The 24,965-nt window shown below is 46.4% G+C and overlaps 1 pseudogene; it reads left to right on the top strand.

Moving 5' to 3' along the window:
• The first annotated feature begins 17,314 nt into the window (after positions 1-17,314).
• LOC128124961 (leukocyte immunoglobulin-like receptor subfamily B member 3) lies at positions 17,315-24,587 on the top strand (annotated as a pseudogene).
• Positions 24,588-24,965: the final 378 nt, after the last annotated feature.

Genomic DNA, 24,965 nt, shown 5'->3' on the forward strand with positions numbered 1-24,965 from the left:
TTCCCTATAGATCATTTTAGAGCAGATCACAGAGGGACATTCACCTGTTATGGTTACTACAGACATACCCCACAGTTGTGGTCAGTACCCAAGTGAGACCCTGGAAATAAACATCTCAGGTGAGTTAGCCCCATCATTGACTAATCATTTTTTGACACCCTAAACCTTTGCTATGGAGTGAATGCCAGCAGAGAATCCTCGAGCAATGTCCACTTCATTCTATATTGCAATCCCGGTTTGGGGTAGACTGCATGAGGATCTTGGGGAGGTTATAGACCCTCCTCCTATACCTAAGTCAACAAACTACATGCTGGGATCAGGGAATGGAACTGACCATGTCAGGAGTCTCAAACTTTGCTTCCATGTGTTGTCATCTGAGAGGGTAGCATCAGGTTCTGATTTCTCTTAGCATCATTAATCAAGAATGTCCCACCACAGACATGATCAAAACACATAGTCAGTGAGGTTCTTGATTTCTCAAGTGACTTTAGTCTACTTCAAGATGACAAAAAACTGATCATTCCACTCTCCCACTCCAATTCATACCCTCAGAAATAAGAATCTGTATATGAACCCTTCCATGTCACAGGACTACCTGATTCTCACACTAACCCTGAAAGAGAGGTCATTGCCCTCATTATGCACCAAAGAATAGTAGAGGGAGATGATTACCAGGTCCAGTTTGAAAGTCTGCAAATGATATTCCTGCACATTACAGAGCAGCCAGTGAATATGCTCCCCTGAGCATTAGTGCTGTGGGAACTGAGAAAAGATTTGCAGTGTTGTATCAGAAACTGTGGCCCAGATTGAAAACAAATAGAGAGAAAAACCCAGTGAGGAGGTTTTGAAGAAAAGGAAGTAGTAGGAGGGGCTTCCTGTGACAGAAATGAAGAATTTAGAGGAATAAGAAACTTATAAGTTACAAAACACAAGCCCTGGCAAAGAGGGAAGTCAGCTTCCCCAATGAGTCTTCTAAGGCTTGCATAACTCTTTCTGTATCTTCTCTGTCACTATCTGTGATGGCCATGTTTGATACTCCAATCAACCTCTGCAGTAAAGATCCTTCCTCAGTTTCTCCATCCTTCCATTCTCATTCTGATACTAACCTCAAACAGCCCCAACCTTAACTGTTTCTGCTACTGTCTCCTGGACATCAGCACAGCTCCAGTTCTGTAAAGACTCAAGATAACTGTATATCTTCTTGATCCATCCACCTTCAGCACCAATCCAGGCTCCTGTCCCCACTTCATCGAATCCTTTAAACAACTCAGCCCATCTTTAATCATTTTACTCTGGTTCCTACCCTCATCAATGCTGAATCTTTCCTAAAGGATCACCTTCCTGCAATATCTCAGAAGGCCTTGCTGATGTTCACAACAAGCAGAGCCAATCTCTCACCCAGCAAACATTTTCCAACAAGGCAAATTCAGTTAAGGACACAAGATGCATCTTATGCACATACAAACATGCACACACACGTGTGCATGCACACACACACACACACACACACACACACACACACACACACACATACACACACACACGGGGGAGGGGGAGAGAGAGACAGAGTGAGAGAAAGAGCAATATGTGCTGTGGGATGGTCTGTATGTCAAGTGTTTTGCTCTGATTGGTTAATAAATAAATCACTGATTGGCCAGTGGCTAGGCAGGAAGTATAGGCGGGACAAGGAGGAGAATAAAGCTGGGAAATGGAAGGCTGAGTCAGAGAGACACTGCCAATCGCCACGATAACAAACAGCATGTGAAGATGCCGGTAAGCCACAAACCATGTGGTAAGGTATAGATTTATAGAAATGGGTTAATTTAAGCTGTAAGAACAGTTAGCAAGAAGCCTGCCATGGCCATACAGCTTGTAACCAATATAAGTCTCTGTGTTTACTTGGTCGGGTCTGAGCGGCTGTGGGACCGCTCAGGTGAGAGAGATTTGTCCTGACTGTGGGCCAGGCAGGAAAACTCTAGCTACAAATATGACCCCTCTATCACTAAAATACCTGTACCTCTCACACTTGCTTTCATTGGACAATAAGAAACTAGGAAATACCACTGCAGGCTGTGAACACTGATATTGACAAAGAAATGTTTTCTATTGAATGGATATAGAAAAATGAGCTCAGGTCCTTGTTAGGAGCAAACTGGAAACTCACATGAAACTAACTACACTGATGTATACGTTGTCTGGGTTCAGGTTACTACTGGAGATTTAACACAATTTAGTGCAAATTGGTTCCCTCTACCATCAGCTTTCCATAACAATCGACTCCCTGGAGCAGCAACAGGGTCAAATATTCCTTTGCCTAATCATTTGACTATTAAAGGTGAAAAAACAGATCATACCCATTGCACAGCACCCTGTGAGCTTTTCACATTACAAAACAACAGATAGTCCTCCTTGATGGGTAAGAACTCTGAAATGTGTCCTATCCTCTGGTGAGGCCTGGATCCCACCCATCTTCAATGCAGCCTCAGCCCTTGACTCACTTGACTTCCACTGTTAGAGACACTGAATTTCCCCTTCTACATAGCTCCCTCATGTGGAGAATGCAGCCATTGTTTTGTCCACCATTTGCACCTTTGCACATATTTCTTCTTCAGTCCAGGGAAGGAACCAGTTGGTGACACCAGTCACTCTCTGGCCTGGGACTAAGTAGATGTGACATGTTCTGAGTGGTAATAATCACTACGTAGGTATTCGAATGAAGGAACAATTCTTGCACTAAAAAGAGTTCTGGAAGAAAGGGCTTTTCTCCACATGAACTGTAGTGATGTGATCCGGGTGTCTTCGCTGCTTATTAGCCCTGGGAAAGCATCAGCCTGTGTCTTCACAAAAGCATCTTCACGACCAGGAAGATAACTAGTTGTCCTAGGAAGCCAAGTGCTGTCTAAATGAACGGGTTGAAGAAATGAAGGACACACATGCAGAGATTCTAAGACAGAAGGAGCAACCACCTCTCCAACATTGGAGAGATTTGATCCCCTCAGATCAGGGAAGGAGACACTGGGGTCAGAGTAGGTTCTGATTGTGGGAGTATCTGGATTTACCTTTGCCTTCACCTACATCAGAACATGCTATGGAAGGAAGAAGATCGCTTGTTCCTGACATATGTCTCTCCCTCCCATCATGTCCTCTAGGTCTTTAACAATCCAAAACTCTTGCTTAAGAGCCAGAAGTTTCTTTCAGTACCCTCCTGCTTGGGACTCCCCAGAGAGCAGTGCTCATGGTTCTCAAAACATGATCATGTCAATGCTGGGACTAACATACCTTATATGTTATATATAATATGACCAACACACTCAGAGGAATACATTCTTCCCCTGACCAATTCAGCACATAAACTGACCAATCCCTGGGCAGTAAAACAAACCAATCCCTGAGCTTGAAATCCAGCCAATCCTTGAGCTTGTCCAAACTTGGGGGATTGAAATCTGACCAATTTCCACCCTAAAAATCTTCAGTCTGGGAAAACTCCACCCCTGAGGAAACCTATTTAGGCCCTGTGCCTGTTCAGGTTGAAGCTGTCTTTTTCCATCCTGTCAGAGGCAGCCACTCCCATGGATTCCTCCCTCCCAATAAATGTCTTGAATGAGGTTTGGGTGACAACCGTTTTCAAGTTAGTTAAGCAGGCCAGAGAAGTAACAAATTTCCCCAGAGCAGGAGCAGAACTGCTGCATTTCTGCAGGGAAACTCCCTTGCAGAGTGGAGTAAAGAAGTATTGGCGCTCCTGGAGAGGAGCAGTACTGCCACATTCCTGTTGGGAAAACATCCCCTACTAGAACAGAGCTGCAGGTATTGCCTGGCTTCTGACAGCAGGATACATTTCCCTTCAGAGCTGTATCACCTGGCTTCTGAAGGCCAGGATATCTTTTCCCTCAGAGGTATAGGTACTGCCTGGCTTCTGATGGCCAGGATACCTTTCCCTTCAGAGGTATAGGTGTCTTCTGGCTTATGATGGCCAGGATGGTTTTGTCTTCAGAGCTGTAACTCTTACAGGTATAGCCTGGCCCCAATGGCCAAGATACCTTTCTGTTCAGAGCTGTAACACCTATAAACATATCTAAGATGTGTATTTCCAGAGGTTCATTGGGCTTAAAACACATATGGGGACTATTTTTGTAGCCACAGCATCTAAATTTGCATGATAACTGTTTGTCATAAGACCCATATGGAAAAGATCTTAGAACTATCCAGTAGACAAAAATAAAACTGCACTTATGGTTACTGCCCAGTAACACTTGTAGACCCAAGTCATAGGTTAGGAAGTACCAAGACTGAACCAATTATGTGAAGACCTGAAGGTCTTTCCAATAGCTATGTATGGAGGAGAGCCACAGATGAAACATGAGTAAATGGAACTGAGTTCTCCTTTGGCAGAGTCTGAGATAAGGGGTGACCTGCATCAGAGGATGGGAGGGGGGCAGATGTAGGGTGAGAATTTACCCACTGCCCATCTTCCCAAGAGGGTTATCCAGGGATTCATCAATAGTGGCCAAGAAATGATCTGTCCTAGACCCTTCCAGGGACTGATAGTCCAGGATCTCTCTGATGTACAAAGATGGAGAAACTAATACTCTATGTTCTCTGACAAAAGCTTAGCCTGTGTCTTCTCAGTAGGATTTCTCCTTTGGCTCTGGGATCATCTGGTAGAGTCCAAAAAGGTCTCTCTCTCTCTCTCTCTCTCTCTCTCTCTCTCTCTCTCTCTCTCTCTCTCTCTCTCTCTCTGCCCACAGTGAACTGATGCACATTCTATAATAGAAGAAGAGTCCAGCAGGTCTACTCAGAAATCCAGACTTGACTCAGGAACTACAGGGGATTCCAGAAGGTGTTGACCATAATACGATTTGGATTCATGGAGGGAGAAAGTTTGAACAGCAGGGTGATGGGAGTAGGCAAGAGATAAGAGATACAAAAACACAAGTCCTCAGAGGCCGGCCATGGTGAGAAAGCTGAGCAAAATTTAGGAAGCTATTTGAACACCCTTCTTCTCTCTCACACAGCTCTCTATAAAGTCTTCTCTGCCAGGCCTGATGGTGTCTTTGGAAGGAGTGATCAAGCAATGAAAGAGATATCTTGATAGAGGGAGACATCATGGAAATAGGGAGAAACTTGATGCTAGGGAAGTTCCCAGCAATCCACAAGGATGATCCCAGCTTAGACTACTGGCAATAGTGGAGTGGGTACCTGAGCTGGCCTACTCCGGTAATAAGATTGGTGAATACCCTAACTCTCATCATAGAGCCTTCATCAAGTAACTGATAGAAGTAGATGCAGAGATCCACAGCCAAGCACCAAGCAGAGCTCTAGGAGTCCAGTCAAAGAAGGAAAGAGGGATTCTATGAGGTAGGGGCATCAAGATCGCGATGGGAAAATCTACAGAGATAACTGAACCAAGCTAGTGGGAACTCATAAACTTTAGATCAACACCTGTAGAGCCTCCATGGGACTAGACTAGGCCCTCTGCATAAGAAAAACAGTTTTGTAGCTTGGTCTGTTTAAGGGGCCCCTGGAAGTAGGATCAGGATCTATCCCTGATAAATGAGCTTGCTTTCTGGTGCCCATTACCTATGGTAGGATACCTTGCACAGCCTTAATGCAGGGGGAGGGGCTTGGACCAGCCTAAACTGAATGTATCAGGCTTTGGTAACTCCCCACGGGAGGCCTTACATTTTTGTAGGAGGGGATGAGGGGTGGGTTGGGGGAAATGGCTGGGGGAGGAGGGAGTAGGAATGAGAGAAGGCTCTGTCATTGGTATGCAAAAATGAATAAAAAATTTCTTAATAAAAAATAAAAAAAAGAAGACAACATGACCCTGCTAATTCCATCATGAAGCTGGGTGGAAAACTTCTTTGTGTCCAAGGAGACTAAAAATACTGAACACCAGCAGAGAACACACCATGGATTATGGTATGAGCATGAGTGTACTCCAGGATTCAAGGTTGGATAAAATATGTAAAACTACAAACTCCTGTGTGTGCTTGCATGTGCATGTGTGCTGGAGTGTGGGTATGTGCTTTGTTCACAGGGAATAAATAGTGTGAAATGTGTTCCCTCAAATTGAAGAAGAAAAAGAATTTAATCAAAAGTTAATAAAATTTGAACCTTGCTGTGGGATATCGTTTAGTATGCTGTGAATATGTGTTGCTCTGATTGGTTGATAAATAAAGTGCTGATTGACCAGTAGCCAGGCAGGAAGTATAGTATGGGTGTGCAGATGAGAAGAATTCTGGGAAGAGGAAGGACTGAGTCAAGGGTCACCAGCCAGACACAGAGGAAGCAAGATGTCAAGACAGAACTGAGAAAAGGTAACAAGCCTTGGAGCTAAACATAGATAAGAATTATGGGCGAATTTAAGTGTAAGAGCTAGTCAGTAATAAGCCTGAGCTAATGGACAAGCAGTTATAATTAATATAAGCCTGCCTCTGTGTGTTTACTTGGGGGATGAGAGTGGAAGAGATTTGTCCTAACCGCTTGCTGGCCAGGACACAGGAAAACTTCCGACTACATTTGGTGTACCAAGGTGGGGCTCTCAAATTTTCATAAGGCCTAAAAGAGTTTAAAAAGGCTTCTAAACACATAAAAACAGAGCTAAAAACAGCTTCCTAGTTGTGTCTCAGGGCAGCCATGAGCTACAGTATGGTGGGTTCATGGCATTCGGGCTTGAGTTACAGCATGGCGGATTCCCACTGAGTTACACAGAGGTCTCTCCAAGCCATGCAGAGCACACTGCATGGCAGATTTAGCTTTTGCTAGTACAGACAAAAAAAATTGTTTCTGTGCTACACGCTGCTTTAATGGAGGCATAGAACCACTGCTCCCGAGAGTTGGTAGTAGCATGGCTCCCAGAGCTGGTGGTAAATGTACTACCACCATGTTGAAAAACTGAGGTGGGAGGAGTCATCAGCCAAGGCTGCTGCTTCTGTTCTAACCACTCTTCAGTTTAAAGCAATAGATTCACAATAAAAGAGATTAAGATGGAATAAACCTCTAAACAGTTTACAATGTGTATAAAAATATATGTAAGCTTAAAAGAGAGAGGAAAAGGAATATAGATGGTTATATAAAGGAATAGATAATTTAAAAAATAAAGTCTTTAAAGGGAAAGTAAAAGTAATATAAAAAATAAGCCACATGAAGATAAAAATCACACAGAGAATCTGGATTGCATTGTCTTTGGTATTTTTAACTGGAGAGAGACATTTGATTATAAAGGTTGCTAAGTTAAACTAATATATGTATTTTAAAGGTATCTTGACTTCAAAATTTGGATCTAAGATTATGTTGCTTTGGAAAGGAGGCTCTGCTTTTGCACAGGAAATGAGAGGCTATGGACTTGTTCCAGTTTAAGATGGATCAGATCTGATCAAGAGAGACCTTCTGAATCTTAACAGATGGTATCTATCAACAAAGGTTATAGCTGGTCTTCCCAGGACTTGACCATTATCTCGAATTTTCCAGGATCCCCAAAAGACAACCACTGCCCCCTGTCAGCAGGAAGTAGCCTAGAAAACTATGCCCACATCCACAAAAACTGGATTACGGTTATTTGTCTTTGTTTAGAGATTGATTACAAATTGTAATTGGTCATAGTCAATATCTTTCTAAAGAAGAAAAGGGGACAGAGATATAATAAGATAAAAGGGTAAATTATTAAATCTACTTTTAAAGAGCAACAACTTGTTTGAAATGTCTTACAGTGCTAGGGATTTTAGTTTATTGATACAAATTTAAAGTTAATTTTGTTATACTGCATACATATTTCTACTCTCAAGGAATTATGTTTATGTAACTCATTTAAATTATAATGGATGATTACGAAATACAGATTAATAATTAGTCATCCATGATAATCAAATTTATAGTCATGTTAGCTTAGTCTTCTAGCTATACATGGATATATTTCAATTAAGTAGGTAATCTTCAAAGACTTCAAAGACCTACAGAATATGGCATCTAAATGTTTTAAAAACTTAGACCTTCTGGACAGTGAGACACATCTGCTCCTGGCAGCACTGATTTACTTCAAAAAGGAAGAGGGACGTCGAAGACACTCCATGTGGAGTTTATCTTCTTCTTGGCAAAATTAGCCATTTGGGCAAAAAACTGCTCTTGCCCGTGCTTGGATGGGAGCTCCACCTCAAGCCCTGGCACCCTGGTATCCCTATACCTAAAGAGTCTGGAATGTTTGGGTGGGAGATCCACATCACACAGCTCCTCCCCAAACCTGCCCCTTCAGAATTCATCAAATACAAGACCACTCCCACAGGGGATATGTAAGTAGCCAGAAAACAGACTTGTGGTTCTTCCAGTCTTGTCCCCTTCTCCTCTCTGTGGGGGACCGTGGAATCTCCTGGGAGCACTTTTCCCATTAAAACTGGACTTTTCCTGATTGGGTCTGATTGAATTTGTCAAGACAGCAAAGAGGCCTTCAGGGGGCCTAAAACTTACCTTCTGGAGGTTCCACAGAGGAGAGGTGGATGTTTCCCTACTGGCCCAGAGCCACTTGGTGGGAAAACACCCTCTCCCCAACACCTGCTCTCTGTCAGACTGAGATCAGCTCCTGGTTAGGTAAGTTTCCTGTTCAAGTCATTGCCTAGGAGGCCCAGGGCCTCTTCATTTTTCGGAGTGTCTTGCCAGAGACACAGCCATGCCAGGCCCCTGACCCCTTCTGGAGCACAGGAATGCCTCCGTTCCACCTGACCCTTTCCAGTGTGGAGGGCTGCCTCCGCTCCACCCCACCCCATTCCAGAGTAAAGGGCTGCCTTTGTTCCATGGGACCCCTTCTCCAGAAGACGTTGTGTTGAAGGGAATTTCCCACACCTCCCTATTTTTTTGACCCAAGATTTACCACAATGGATGCATTGTGCTAGGCTTCAGGTCCCCAGCATAGGCTTGAGAAACAGCACTTGCCATTCAAAGCCTGCTCCCCAAATGCCCGCGGCGTCTTTTACAAAATCTATTCAAACTGGGGTTACAGAACTGCCCTATGTCCACGGTTTTGGGGTTCTGTGTTCCTGCCCTCCCTACAGGGGCCAATGTCTCACTGTACAGGTCCATTCACTGCTGGAGACACTGACCGCTCCCCTTCCCTTCCCCACTTCCCTCAAACTCTACCTACATAACTTTCTCCCCAGGGCAATAAAATCTAAGACCAAATGCCTCCTCCTTACCCTCCTTCCTGTCCTCCCCTCCCCCCACTGCTCCCCCATCTCCCAATGCCTCAACCTACACACTGGCCTAACGCCCCCAAATCTTCCCCGGTTTCTTCTTGTACTCGGTCCTGCCAGACTCCTGCCTTCCCACCCATTTCATTTCTCAGTCAGCGTCAGATATTACAAAAAATTAAAAAAGGCTGAGGAGGATCCCCAAGCTCCCCTACAGGAATTGGTGAAAATGGCTTTTAAAGTTTTTAATGCTTGAGGATGGCAGCCGAGTCAACTTGACAGACAAGGCTGCAACAGAATACACTCCAAGCCCAAGCCTTAGCAGCTGCTCTGAGGCCATCAGGGTCCCCCACAATGGGTACAAGGGAAGTTGGCCATGAGGCTCCATCTCTCTGGAGCTCAGCCCAAGTCAACTCTGCCAAAAACCTGCTTCAAATGCGGCAAGCAGGGCCACTGGTCACAGTATTGCCCTGGCCCCCAGCCGCCCAGGAGGCCATGTCCTGTCTGCCAACAGCATGGGCACTGGAAATCGGAATGCCCGCATGCAGGCTGGTCCTCTATGTCATGCCATGAAGGTCCAGCCTCACCAACACTGGCAACTGAGAGCTCCTAAGTCTGGTGGAAAACTCACATGGCCTAGACTCCCATTGCCCTCTCCAAGCCTAGGGTGATGCAGCACATAATGGGTAAGCCCATTGACTTTCTTTTGGACACGGGAGCTACCTATTCTGTTTTGACATCTCACTCAAGTCCTACAGTTCTCTTACCAATTTCTGTCATGGAGGTAGACAGGATTCCTTCCTTCTTACTTAAGACCCTGACACTTCCCTGCGTTCTTGCATGGTGATTCTTCTCACACTCTTTTTCTAGTCATACCTGCTTACCTTACTGCTTGGTCCCAATGTGCTCAGCCTTTTTGGGGCCACGCTCACCTTGGCCCCCACACTCTCCTGAGTATTTCACAAGTCCATTCACAGGAGACCTCTTGATTAGTCAGCATCTGCACAAGGTTTGAGGACACCAACCAGGCAAGGATTGGCAGGTGGACTTCATTCATATGCCCACACCTAAAGAACTCTGTTACCTCCTAACTGTGGTTGACACCTTTATCCTCAGGAAAGGTTGAGAAGGCCAGTGGATTCACCAAACAACAGCTCACCAAGCTCTCCATTGAACTCAGGTTATCTTGGCCCTCCCTTCTCCGCATTGCCCTTACCCACCTCCAGACCACCCCATGTTCTCCTACAGGCTTGAGCCCTTTTGAGCTCCTTTACGGAAGGCCCTTCCTCCTCAATCACCACCTCCCGGCCTAAACTCCCCCACCGGCTGGGTATCTCCCCTCCCTCTCTCTTCTGAGGTCCCTTCTCCTTTCACAAGCTGAGAGTCATCTCCAAGCCTCAACACCAACAGACCCAACTGCCCCTGAGCCTGCCCTGCTCTCCCCAGGGGACACAGTACTTATCAAACAGCTAGCTCCTGAGTTTCTTGAGCCCCGATGGAGAGGATATTATACTGTGTTATACTGTGATTCTCACCACGCCCTCGGCTGCCAAACTCCTGGAACATCCATGCTGGTACCATCTCTCCACGCTCAAATGAGCACCTATTCAGGATATGTGGTCTGTCCAGCAGCTGGGACCCACCACCCTCCAGTATTCCAGATGCCCCTATAAAGGGTCTATCTGCTCTTCTGCACTGTACATTCATCTTTACAGTACAACTAGGGCTGATGTTAATGATCTATTTTTTCCTAGAAACTTGCCTTCTTTGCTTCCTTAAAAAACAGATGCCTGAGGTCTCCAGGATGACAATTAACCAGATGCCCCTCCACTGACATCTACTGCTGAATGTGAGATCACCAATTCCCGACTCCTCTTCCCCACATCGCCTCATGTCTGCAGAAAGTAGACAGACTTGAACCAGCGTCCCTATACCCAAACAGTCTAGAATGTTTGGATGGGAGCTCTACCTCAAGCCCTGGCACCCTGGCACCCTGGCACCCTGGCATCCCTATACTCAAAGAGTCTGGAATGTTTGGGTGGGAGCTCCACCTCATACAGCTCCTCCCCAAACCTGCTCCTTCAAAGCCCATCAAACACAGCTCCTCCCCCAGAGAAGCTCAAGACCACTCCCACAGGGGATATATAAGTGGCATCCCAGAAAACAGACTTGTGGTTCTTCCAGTCTCATGTCCCTGTCTCCTCTCTGAGGGGCCGGAGAATCACCCTGGAATGATTCACTCATTAAATTTGGGCTTTTCCTGATTCTGTCTGATTCAGTTTGTTGCAATGGTGGAGAGGTCTTCAGGAGGCCTAAAACTTATGAGCCTGGACTGCTGATAGTATGTTGTATAAAATGGACATGCAAGACCCATAAGAAGGTGACCACCGAACTTTGCAAGATGGGATGGCTCTACAGGTTTCTGCTTCACAGAGGACACTGTCAGATATCCTACAGGACACACAGAGAAGCAACTAAAAAACTCTAGACCTATTGGCTGAAGATGGATGCCCCAACATTACAGAGGAAATTTGGATGACTGTCCAGGAAGGCAGCTGTCTCTCTCATTCAAAAGATTTTTGAAAGTTGCTTACAATGCACTTCCTGTTTACTTAGGTAATATTATATCCTTCTGAGGTCTTTGATGTAGTTGAAGACTAATAGTTATAATTTTCCTTGGTTATGATAGAAGATAAATTAGATATGAAGCTTTAGACTCACAAATATAAGATAGATGATAGAATATTTCCTTTAATTTTGCAAAATACAAATAGACTAAATGACCCTGTGCAAGCTGTCCTCTATGCCATGCCATGGAGGTCCAGCCTCACCATCTCTGGCAACTGAGAACTCCTAAGCCTGGCGGAGAACTGACACAGAGACCTGGAACTGTTATTCTTGCTTGAGAACTGTTCTATTATATGTAATTTTACTATGTTAAAGTTAAAAACTTCCTTTTTGATTAGACAGAAAAGGGGATGTGCTGTGGGATATCTTTCTGTATGCTGTGAATATGTGTTGCTCTGATTGGTTAATAAATAAAGTGCTGATTGGCCAGTAGCAGGCAGGAAGTATAGGTAGGATAAGCAGACAAAGAGAATGCTGGGAAGAGGAAGGACTGAGTCAAGGATTACTAGCCAGACACAGAGGAAACAAAATGACAAGGCAGAATTAAGAAAAGATACCAAGCCTTGTGGCTAAAAATAGATAAGAATTATGGGTTACTTTAAGTGTAAGAGCTAGTCAGTAATAAGCCTGAACTAATGGACAAGTAGTTATAATTAATATAAGCCTGACCCTATATATTTATTTGGGGGATGCAAGTGGCAGATTTGTTTCAACTGCCAGCTGGCCAGGACACAAAAAAACTTCCAACTACAGAACCTACTTACAAAAGGATAGACAATCACTCACTGCCTCAAAAGGCAAAAACATAGATACAGTGTGGCTGCACCAGGAGTCACACAAACACAGCCTATACTCAAGATCCAGTCACATAGATTCTGCCCAGTACTGAGCTGGATTCAAGACAGAGACTCCCCTACGTTCCACCATGAGCTGTTTGTGAAAAGCAACAGAAACTGTCCTCAGCAGGGCACACTCTCATGGACACACAGGTTTAGAGGACTCACCCAGCAAAGTTTAACTGGCTATGTGGTCAGTAACTGTGCTGCATGTGGAGTGCTGTGGATAAAGGCCATGGGGCAAGGTTGAAGAAGAATCTTGATCCTACATCCTGGGCAGTTGATATCCACCAGCAAACATGATGCCTGTGATTAAACTCTACATCTGACCATCTGTGTCAGAGAGGACGGATGAGATGCCATGTGTGACTATCAGTCATCTGAGGCAAGTTCATCACATGGAGCTCATGGCACCATGTCAAGTGTTGGTGTTCCATTTCACACAGGTCCATGAAGGAAACAGGGTCACTCCAGGAAGAACTTTGGCTTATGCAGAAGCAGGGGAGCTGGTTTCTGGTGAGCTGACTGACTTTTGCTTTACAAATGTTTTTGATTGTAATAAAATTTACATGTTAGCACATCAATATCCCTATACAAAAACCTCTTATCTGAAGGTATCCAAAGGAGACAAATGCCAAAGTCACAAGTCCTCTCAGTTTTCTGAGTGCTCCTATAACCAAATTTTGCATAGGTGTGAACCTTTCAGGAAGAACTCAGATAATATTTACATGCTTCATGTGAGTATCCAACACAAAAGGTAAGAATCACAAAAGGCAGATCAAAGCCTAGATGCTAAGACTCCTGAATACAAGCCTGCTGCAATGCTCTAAAGGAACTCTTGCTACATGATCAGGAGAGGGCAGCAGCTATTCTCAATGACAATAATGCCTGTGGGGAGGTAAGTGTGAATGAGTTCACAGCACTTGGTGCAAATCTGACTGGTTCAAATCGAATGCCCAATCACTTTCTCTCAGGACAGGAAAAATAGCTGTCCATGAAATCAACGTCATGATGATGAAACCTACAGAGACAACCGAACCAAGCTAGTAGGAACTCATAAACTTTAGACAAGCATCAGTGGAGCCTGCATGGAATTGGACTAGGGCCTCTGCATGAGCCAGACAGTTGTGTAGCTAGGTCTTTTTCAGGGACCCTGGCAGTAGGATCACAATCTATCCCTGGTAAATGAGCTGACATTCCGGGGCCCATTACCTATGGTGGGACACCTTGCACAGCCTTGATGCAGGGGGAGGGGTTTGGACCAGCCTCAACTGAATGTACCAGGCTTTGGTGACTCCCCATTGGAAGCCTTAACTTTTGGAGGAGAGGATAGGGATTGGGTTGTGAGGAAAGCTGGGGGAAGTGGAAAAAGAATGAGAGGGGGATCTGTGGTTGGTATGTGAAATGAATAAAAAAATTCTTAATAAATTTGAGAATGAAAATGAAAGACGGTCATAACGGAAAATATAGGCAATATTTATATATGAACCCATATATGCCCAAGGTCAAATTAATTCTGAAAATAAATGAATAATTAAATAAATTTTAAAAAGAAATCAATAAGATAGCCATGTGACATGCTGGACATGACAACTTGCAGGGGTGCAAAAGAGAAAAGAGCTGGGATAGGGATATCCCCTTAGAAATGGATGTAATGAAATACGTGGGACATATTCCCAGTGTGGGAGCTTTATAGAAAATGTATTTTCATTATTTCTTTGAAGATAATCACATGCATAAAATGTACTTGATCCTGTTCACCACATATTCTAGGGGTCTTTTTCTTTCCTTTAATGAGACGGGGCCTGATATAGCCCAGGCTGACCCCAAACTCATTGCATAGTAAGAGTTTCCTTAAACTCCCAATACTCTTAGCTCTGCCTCCTGAATGATGAAGTCAAAGACTTGAGCCATAACATCAGATTCATGGAGTACTGGGGATTAAACCAAGACATCTAAAAATGTCATACAAGTACTCTATCAACTGAGCATTTTCTGATGTAGTAAAGGACATATACAGACAGATTCACAAGATAGTAATTATTCATAATGACACAGATACAAAGAGGAAATTAAGGAAATCTTTTGGGCTCTGCAACAAGAGGAGGAAATATTCAGTGACCTCTATGTCATTCTCCAGTGACATACAGGACTTGTGTATGACCTGAACCCATGCTTTGAAGTGACACTAAGTTAGAGAATTTTCCCCATGTGACACATTCCTAGCATGGGGTCAACACTGAAGAGGAGGTTGAAAAATTTTACCACCAAGACACAATGGATGATGACAATAAACTCTTTCTAGACACTGCAGAACAGTTGAACATCTGAGCTCACAGTGAATGTGATGACATCTACAAGCCCCATGTAAACACAATGCAGAACAAATCAAGTACAGGGATGGGAGATGGGCACAAAGTCTCACCCAGAGATGAAGAGCTATTGGCATTTGATACCTTCTGAGAGAGAGAGAGAGTCATTTTCTTTAATGGTGTGGCCCCTGGATATATGATCAAGACTGTGGGAAGCACAAATTGAGCTGCATGGGAGGAAGAGAACAGAAAGTTAGGTGTGTAAAAAGACAGCAGATTTTCTACAACTAGCGGGTCACAGAAAGAATCAAAAATAAAATCGGGTCAGTGAAAAGGGATCCAGAAAGGGAGGGTGGATTCTACCGAAACATAATACATACTGATATGACATTTCCAAACAATTAAGTTAATAAGACCTGGTTTGGTGACCCACATCTTTAGTCCAAACACTTGGAAGCAGAGGCAGGGGGATTTCTGTGAGTTCCAGCCCAGCCTGGCCTACAGAACCAGCTCTAAGGACAGCCAGGGATCCACTGAGAGAGCCTGTCTCAAATCAACAACAACAAAAATAATTCAATGCATAACCATAAGAAAATGATAACAAGTGAAAAAATTTAAAGTAAGATCAGAAATTGACCATTACAGGACAAAGGAAGTGTAGCTCAGGGGTCGAGTGTGTTCTTAGAACACTGGAGGCGTTGACAGCAATCCCTGGCACCAAAAGGAAAGGGGATATTTTTACTGAGCCCTGTTTCTCTTCAACTAGGTTGCCAAATAGACACAAATATGCTGATATTTGGCAAAGCCCTCAAGGCTTAGCCCAGTGACTTCATAGAGAATGTCAAGGCTGAGGTCTAAGACAAGGAAGGGATCCTACCTGGCCAGCAGCAGCTGGTGTTTGCTGCCAACAGACAGAACACAGCTGCACCCTGGCCAACAGAAAGGTCCAGAAAGAGTCCCACTCTTCACCTGGTGCTGCGCCTGTGTGGTAGCATCATAGAGCCATCCCTTTACCAATTTCTCCAGAGACACAACTGTGACAAAGCCATGTATTGCTGCCCACACAGTTGGTTTTAATGTGGCAGCGCAATGTTATTCATTAAGTGGCACTGTTACCGAGTGAGAAAGGCCACGAGGCACAACAAAACCCACTATCAAAGTTTTATTGGGAGAAGAGAGGGACAGAAGAGAGCATGACCAGGCCTGTGGAAGACATGTGCAGAGGGAGGGAGGGGAGTCTGTGTCCTGCTTCTTATGGATTCCCCTGCACATGCCCGTATGGTCTTATGGAGCTACACCACACATGTGATCACGCTGCATGCTGGATTACATAGGATGTAAGACCCCTTGCTTGGGAACTGAACTGTGCCTGTGCAGTCAAAAGTTGGGGGAGTTGCCAGGAATTCAGCACACACCTGCACCCCTGTATAGTCAAATACCTCAAATAGAAGGGTGGCCACACACACAGCCTGTGCCCAAGAAAGTAAAATAATGCTGGGACCTTGTTTGGCCTAGGACCCATGGTAATCAATGCATTTCTTTTTTGCCTGAAGCAGAAGGACTAAGGAAAGTCAGGATGCTAAGATTGGATTAGTGACACAGGTCAGTGTATGAATGCTGCTGCCAATTTCAGCCCTGACTCTGATCTACATTATGCAAGGAGAACACTGTCTTCTGTAGGTATCCTCTGATCTCCATGCATGTGCTGTGACATATACGAATATACACACATGAAGGAAAAAGTGTAATATATTATTATTACATAAGTGTAATTTAAAGGAATAAGCATAAATAAATAAATAAATAAGAGTAATTTAAAGTTGTAATGGAAAGTACACACATCAAAAAAGAACAACCAGAAATAGCGGTGCACATTTGTTACCCAGCACTTGAGACTATGAGGAAGATGATTATGAATTTTATTCCATGCAAATGTACACAGCAAGACCCTTCACACAAACCTTCAAATATTTCAAATATTAAAAAGTATTTAACATTAAAAAAACATGAAATAAAAGAAAGCCCACATCTAAATTTGTATTTCATGTGTGTAATAGTCACACATGTGTTTTTATGTGTAATATTTATACAGTTCCATCCAGGTGGAACTGACAAAGATTAGGACAGATGGACAGACACTGATGGGAATATGGAAATGTCATCAGTGAAAAAAACTGACTGCAGTCTACTACCTGAACTAGCCACAGCCTTGGGGAAGTCAGAGCCTGGGCCTGAGGAAGGAAGTTCCCCTTCCTGTGGGGCTGCTGAAGTATAACCATGTCATAGGGAGTGGCCAACCTCCAGAGGCCACACCCTGTGTCTCCTGTCCCTCCAGACAGTCTCTGTAGCTCTGCCCATGAGCACAGTTGCAGCCTCCAGGAGGAGATGCCATGACCTTCACCTTCACAGCCCTCCTCTCTCTGGGTGAGATATGGAGATGGGGAGGGGATATTGTGGTCTAGGAATGGCCCCACAGCCCAGCACTGGCCAATTAAAAAACCCCAGGGTCTTAGGAGGTTCTGCAGAGGCGAGGACCTGCTCAAGCTTCAGGCACAAACCTCTCACAGGAAACTCTCTTCCAGGACTGACTCTGGGCCTGGGGACCCCAGTGCTGGCAGGTGAGTGAGTGTCTGCAGCTGTCCTGACCTTCACTTCTCATCATTCCTGCAGCCATGCTTGGGCAGTGAGGATGGAGAACAACACATGTGTGCTGACCCTGGGGATGGCGGGAGGGTTGGGGTTGGGTCTGCAATCTGAGGATGGCTGTCCTGGGTCCTTGCTGTTTTTTTTCCTTGTAGGGGCCCTCCCTAAGCCTATCCTCACAGTACAGCCAGACTCTGTGGTCTACAAGCAGACTACAGTGACCTTCTTGTGTGTGGGGACCACAGAAGCTAAAGCATATAGATTCTATAAAGGACAACAATGGCACACAGAGAATCCACAGAATCCTAAGAACAAGGCTGAATTTTCAATCTCAAAAATAGCCCATCACCAAGCAGGACAATATCAATGTCAATATCAGACTCATGATGGATGGTCAGAGTACAGTGACGCCCTGGACCTGGTGGTGACAGGTGAGAAAATGCACAAGGTCCCCAGCCTCAGGCTTCACTGTCAAGAAGCGAGTCTGCTCTTATGGGTGCCCTCCCCACCTCACAGCCCTGGAGGGTAAGGAGGCCTGATACATTGAACTGATTCCTGTTTCTCTCCCAGGAGCCTACAGTAAACCCAGCCTGTCAGCACAGCCCAGCCCTGTGGTGACTGAAGGAGGGACTGTCACCCTCCAGTGTATCTCATCGCAGTCATATTACAGTTTTGTTCTGATGAAGGAAGGACCACAGAATCTCTCCTGGACACTGGAATCACAGTATAACTACTCTACTGGACAGTTCCAGGCCCTGTTCTCTGTGGGCCCTGTGACCTCCAACCAAAGGTGGACATTCAGATGCTACAGCTTTAACAAGAACAGACCACAGTTGTGGTCAGAACCTAGTGACCCCCTGGAGCTCCTGGTCTCAGGTGAGGAACTCCAGTCTTTCCCTAGAATGATGTTGAAATAATACAGGCGTCAGGGAGGCCTTGGTGTGTGGAATGTGTGAGGAGCCACAGCTCCAGTATCCATTGACACAGAGCACAGGAGACACAGGACACGACATATAGAATCCAAGGCAGACGGTGACAACAAAGCCCAGGAGGTCCAGGACTGAGATGAATCCTTATGGGGCCTTCTGTTACTCTGGATCAGCTCATGTGCCATCGCCAACAGCTCAGGGAACCCCACAGAAGCGAGGGGGAAGGGTTGTAGGAGCCAGAATGGTTGGGGTACCAGGAGAACACAGCCCACAGAATCTACTAAGCAGGCATCATGAGGGCTCACAGAGACTGAGGCAGCAGCCATGGAGCCTGCATGGGTCTGCCCTAGGCCCTCTGCACACATGCTGTGGTGGTTTACCTTGGGTTCTTTTTTGCTTTGTTTCTTTTTTAGAATTTCACTGTGTAGCCCTGTATGTCCTGGAACTCACTCTGTAGTTCAGGCTTCCCTTGAATTCACAGAGATCTCCCTGCATCTGTCTCCTGAGTGCTGGGATCAAAGGCGTGCACCAGCATGGCCTGGCTAGCTTGGGGTTTTTGTTAGACTCATAACAATAAGAATGGGGATGTCATGACACTTTTGCCTGAATGTGGGATCTTTTCCCCTCTACTGGATTGCCTTGTCCAGCCTTAATATTGGGTGTGTACCTAGTCTTGTTGCATGTTGTTATGCCTTCTTCAGTTAATATCACTGGGAAGCCTTCTCTAATCTGAAAGGATACAAAGGAGCAGTGGATCTTGGGGACAGGGGTGGCAAGGAGGCTGTTGTCAGGATGCATTATATGACAGAAGAATAAATTGAAAAGATAATAACAGTGCTATCCACAGTGAGATTTTCTCTGTGCCACTGCCAAACACACCCAACTCCTTCTCTCCTACTTCCTTACAGGGACCCTCCACAAACCCACCATCAAGGCTGAGCCAGGCTCTGTGGTCTCTTCCAGGAGTGCTGTGACATTCTGGTGTCAAGGGACCCTGGATGCAGAAATATGTGTTCTGCATAAAGAGGGAAGCCAAAAACCCTGGGACACACAGATCCTAGAGAAGCCTGAGAACAAGTTCTCCATCCCTTCTGTGACTTGGCAACATGGGGGACAATATCGCTGTTACTGTTACAGCTCAGCTGGCTGGTCAGAGCGCAGTGACCCCCTGGAGATTGTGGTGACAGGTGAGGGGACAGTCAGGGTCTCAGCCCCAGGCTCTGCTCTCAGGAGTATTCCCCTCCTAAAGCCTAGTCCTGGAGAACACTGTGGTTGTGTGAGTACACGTAACAATCTGCCTCCTTCTCTCCTAGGAATCCACTACAATAAACCCAGCCTGACAGCCCTGCACAGCCCTGTGGTGACCTCAGGAGGAAACATGACTCTCCAGTGTGTCTCATATCAAGGATATGACAAGTTCATTCTCACCAAGGATGACCAGAAGTTCCTCAGCTCTCTGAACTCACAGTTTATACACAGTATTAGGCAGTACCAAGCCTTGTTCTCTATAGATCATGTAATACCAGACCACAGAGGGACATTCAGATGTTACGGTTACTATAAGGATACCCCACAGTTGTGGTCAGTACCCAGTGAACCCCTGGAAATACACATCTCAGGTGAGTCAGCGCCATCACTGATCCATCAATTTTTGACACACTAAGCCCTTTGCCTTGGACCTGTCTCACTGGGTAGTTGTGGGTGGAGAGTGGGAGAGGACGAGCCTGGTGGCTGAGCCACAGCCCCACTCCTGGGGAGAAGCAGTGACATGTGCAGGGCAGGATGGGAGGGATAAATGTTTAGTAAAAAACCAGATCCTCAATCACTAGCCACCTTCCTTCTAGGCCTGTCCAAGAAGCCCTCCTTGCTGACTCACCAAGGCCATATCCTGGACCCTGGAAAGAGCCTCACCCTGCAGTGTTGTTCTGACTTCAACTATGACAGATTTTCTCTGTACAAGTTGGGGGGAGATGACCTCACCCAGCATGTTTTCCAGTGGACCCAGAGTGGCCTCTCCTTGGACAACTTCACACTGGGCCCTGTGAGCAGAACTACTGCAGGCCAATACAGATGCTATGGTGTAAACAACCACTCCTCTGAATGGTCAGCCTCCAGTGATCCCCTGGACATCCTGATCACAGGTGAGGACCTAAATAGATTCCCTCAGGTACCTAACCTCAGCTTGGGCTCTCATGGGGGAGTTAAGGAGGGGATGGCTAGGATGAGGGACAAAGATCTTATTCAGAAACAGATGCAGAGGCAGGAGAACAGGAGAGGGGCTCAGGCAGAGAAAAGAGACAGAGTACCAGGTACTCAGGGCAGAACCAAGTGAGGTATCAGCTCAGAACATTGAAGACAGCCTCTCATCCTCCCTCTTTGCTTTAGGACACCTTTCCTTCAGTCCTTCCCTCTCAGTGAAGCCTAACTCCACAGTACACTCGGGAGACAACGTGACCCTGCTCTGTCAGTCAACATACCCGGTGGACACTTTCATTCTGTCCAAGGAGGGAGCAGCCCACCAACCCCAGCGACTAAAATCAAAGTCTGAAGCTTGGGACTTGCAGGCAGAATTCTCCATGAGTGCTGTGACCTCTGCCCTCTCAGGCACCTACAGGTGCTATGGATCTCAAGACTCATCTCCCTACCTGTTGTCATATGGCAGTGCCCCTGTGGCGCTCATGGTCGCAGGTGAGGTAACCCTGAACTCTCAGGGTGACTTACAGTCCAAACCCTAGGAGAGCCCTTGACTTGGGTGGGATTAAGGAGACAGTAGGAAGGTTAGTCAGATGGCACTTTCCCTGCCAGAGAAGTGGAGGCCAACAGCAGCAGTCATTCTTGTAATGTCCACTCCACCCCCTATTACAATGTAGGTTTCAGGTAGACAGCAAGAGGATCTTGGAGAGGTTACCATATAGTGAGCAGAGACCCTCACCCCTTCTTGTTCTGTGCCCTAGGACCCACTGGAACCTCCAGCCCACCACCCTCAAAGTCCATGCCAACAGCTGGTGAGTATCAGGCACCTCAGTGAAGAAAGTAAGCTCCATCCCCAGGCTGCCTCACAGCTCTTAGCCCACTAAAGTCCTTCTTCTCTGTCACTTTAGTTTGTGAGTAAAGAAGGCAAACAGAGATCCCAACAAAGACCCCAGTGACCCAGGACTTAGAGGTTGTGATAAAGAAGTTGGCAGCCAGAGAGAGAGTGAGAGTTGTTCTTGCTCAATCTGGAGGATGGGACAAGTAGGTGAGGTGGAGGGCAGGGATCCAGGACATTTGCCTCCCCATCCTGCCTCTCAGGCCCTGAGAACAAACCTCTCACCTGCATGGAGTCAGGCCTCAGAGGCTAATAAGGACTCTGTTGGAAGGTGGGGCCCAGATGGGCAATAGCTAGTTATGGGCTCCACACAGCTGCTTCTGGAGACGCTGACTTGGACCAGCCTTTACCTTTCTGGATTGGCTGCTGTTTCTCTGATTAAAAAGGGGAGAGGCCTGGTCCACATGTCTAAATTTCTTTCAGTGCTGGCCTTGGCTGTGACCTCTCCTGACAGAGGAGTCCCCCAGAACCTGATTCTGCAGTGGGTCTGTCCCACAGTGGTGGTGACCTGTGCAAGGGTGGGGCACGGGGCCAGGGCAGGACAGTCAGGCTCCTTCTCTCCAATTCATGAGGCTCAGCTCAGGTACAGAGAAAAGAGCTGGAAGTAAGAGTCCCTGGGTTCGACTCCCAGCTCTGCCACTTCCAGTCAGGTGATCTGAGGCAGGTGAACTGTGGGGACATAAAAAGAGACAATTCTTTGTTGATTGATTGTGAGGATGGGAGATGATGAGTGCAAAGACCCAGCATGCATCTGTCACACAGTAGGTACTCAGTTAAGCAGCAACATTCCCCACTCATGACGTCACTTGTGTCTCAGGACTGGAAGGGTACCTGAAGGCTCTGGTTGGAGTCTCTGTGGCCTTCCTCCTGTTCCTGTTCATCCTCATCTTCCTCCTTTTCCGACGAAGGCATCAGGGAAAATTCAGGAAGGATGGTGAGTAAGGTGTGGGTGACCTGGGTCTCAGGTGGTGGTAGGTTCTCCTGTGAACATCCAAGCAGGGGATCAGGACACCAGCCCCAGGGAAGCCTCAAACAGGCTGGGTAGTTTAGAAACACTTGCAGATCTCAGATCAGAAAGATCATGCTCTCAGAACCTGTGCAACGTCAGGTATTCTGTGAGCTTCACCATGGCCTGGGACATTCGCTCACTCACCCATGATGTAAAGGTCCCTTCCTTCCTTCCTTCCTTCCTTCCTTCCTTCCTTCCTTCCTTCCTTCCTTCCTTCCTTCCTTCCTTCCTTCCCTGTACATGCCTGGGGGGAGGGGGAGGCTGAGACTCTTCTCTCTCTTGCAGCCCAGAAAGATAGGGAATTGCAACTTCCTGCAGGAGCTGCAGAGCCAGTATTCAGAGACAGAGGCTCCCAGAAGAGGTAACCCATGGCCAGAGACATAGACCCCCAACTTCCTGACACACCTCACTGCCAACTGACATCTTCTTGTCTCTCCAGATCCAATCCAGCTGCTGCCACCCAGGAAGAAATCCTTTGTGAGATAAAGAGGGTCCTGGGGAGGGAGATGTCTGAGGACCCAGCATTGCAGGGGTGGTAGAGAGGCTCTGGGGTCTTTGCTATTTGGGTCTGAACTTCACACTATAGATACAGGGCTATCACAACACTCCCTGATTCTCTGTCCACATCTGGGGCAATGTAGCAAACCAGGGGTCAGAGTCATCCCTAGACTCTGATCAGGAGACATTTTGTTTGTTCTTCTGACAGATGCTTCAGTGAAGGACACACAGCCTGAGGATGGTGCCAAGCTGGACAGTTGGGTGAGGTTTCTGTCCCTATCAGCAGTGCTAAGAACTTAGGGCCCAGTTTAGTTGAGGGGATGCCTTTTTTTGTTCTCCCTCTCTTGGCCCTCAGAAGCAACCAAAGCTGACTCTTCCCTCTCTTCTGCAAGTACACCCTGCCTCACTCTCTCCTGGTTTTCCCGGGATCATGTGTCTCATCGATCCTGTCCCCTTTCTGGTTCCTTGGTATCTGTCTGATTGTCTTCTGAGGGCCAACCTGGATAGGAAAGCCCACAGAAACATTTATTGAACTAGCAGCTGTAGGCAAGAACCAAAGGGACTTGGGCAGAAACGTGGGGTTTTGTACTGTGTGTGTGGATGTTTTACAAGCATGTATGTCTCTGCACCACATGCCTGCATGGTGCTCCCAGGGACTAGAGAAGAGTGTCAGATACCCTGGAAGGAGAGTTACATATGAATGTAGGTTGCCTTGTGGGTTCTGGGAACCAAACCTGGATCCTCTGCAGAAGCAGTCAATGCTCTTAATCACAGAGTCATCTCTCCAGCCTCCAGAAACGTGTTTTCAAGAAGATGGACTGTGTGGGTACAGCCAAGACAGTTAGAATGTCAGGATAAGAGGCCGGAACTGTAGGAAGGAAGCCTCAGAAGATCCCATCAGGGATGCTGTCATCTAAATGGGTCACTCTGGTCATGCTGTGGAAAACTGACCAGAACTCCCCAGGGGAACAGGGAGACACTGTCTTTCCCTCACTACTTACCTGCTACAGAGACCAGCTGAGGGAGACCCCCAGGGAGAGACACATGCCCAGGTGAAAGGCTCCGGGCTCAGGAGGGCAGGGGCTGTCCTTCCTTCTGTCATGTCAGGAGAAGTCCTGGCCGCCAAAGATGGACAAGCAGAAGATGACAGAGAGATGGACAGTCAGGTGGGTCCTGTCCTCCACAGGACTTCAGCATCCCCCAAGACAAGCATAAACCCTCCTCCCACTCTCTCCCACTCCAGGCTGCAGAATCCGAGGAGCCCCAGGATGTGACCTATGCCCAGCTGTGCACCAGGTCACTCAGAGAGGGGACAGCTGCACCTCCTCCCTCCCAGGCAGGGGAAGCCCCAGAGGAGTCCACTGTATATGCTGCTCTGGCAGTCACTCAACCGGGCTCTGTTACCAGTAACAAGGAGCAATGACCCTCTGCCTGCCAGGAGACCTAACAGAGACCTCTAAGGGGTTCTGTGAACTTTCGGGAACCCAACTGCATTTTAACTAACATCATACATTTTGGAAATAAAGCAGGTTCCTCAATAAACACGTGAAAAGAGAAACTAAATAGAAGGGAATGGTTTCACACTGAGTACTAATTTAATGACATCACTCATCAAAGCCGTGAAATGAGAAAATTTACAGGCTTCGTTGCACAGATACATAATCCCAACCCCTGGGAGGCTGAGGCAGGAGAATTGCCTTTGTTTTGTGGTTATCTTGGCATACCTACTGAATTTCATGCCAGCCTGAGCTACAGAGTGAGACATGTTTCACACATTAACCACCAAAGACCAGGGTGGAGGTACACTCCTGAAATCCTAGCACTTTGAAAGTGTGGACAGAAGGAT

This window comes from Peromyscus californicus, unplaced genomic scaffold (assembly GCF_007827085.1).
Source record: "Peromyscus californicus insignis strain IS unplaced genomic scaffold, ASM782708v3 Scaffold_4__1_contigs__length_199733344, whole genome shotgun sequence".
In the NCBI taxonomy this organism is placed as follows: Eukaryota; Metazoa; Chordata; class Mammalia; order Rodentia; family Cricetidae; genus Peromyscus; species Peromyscus californicus.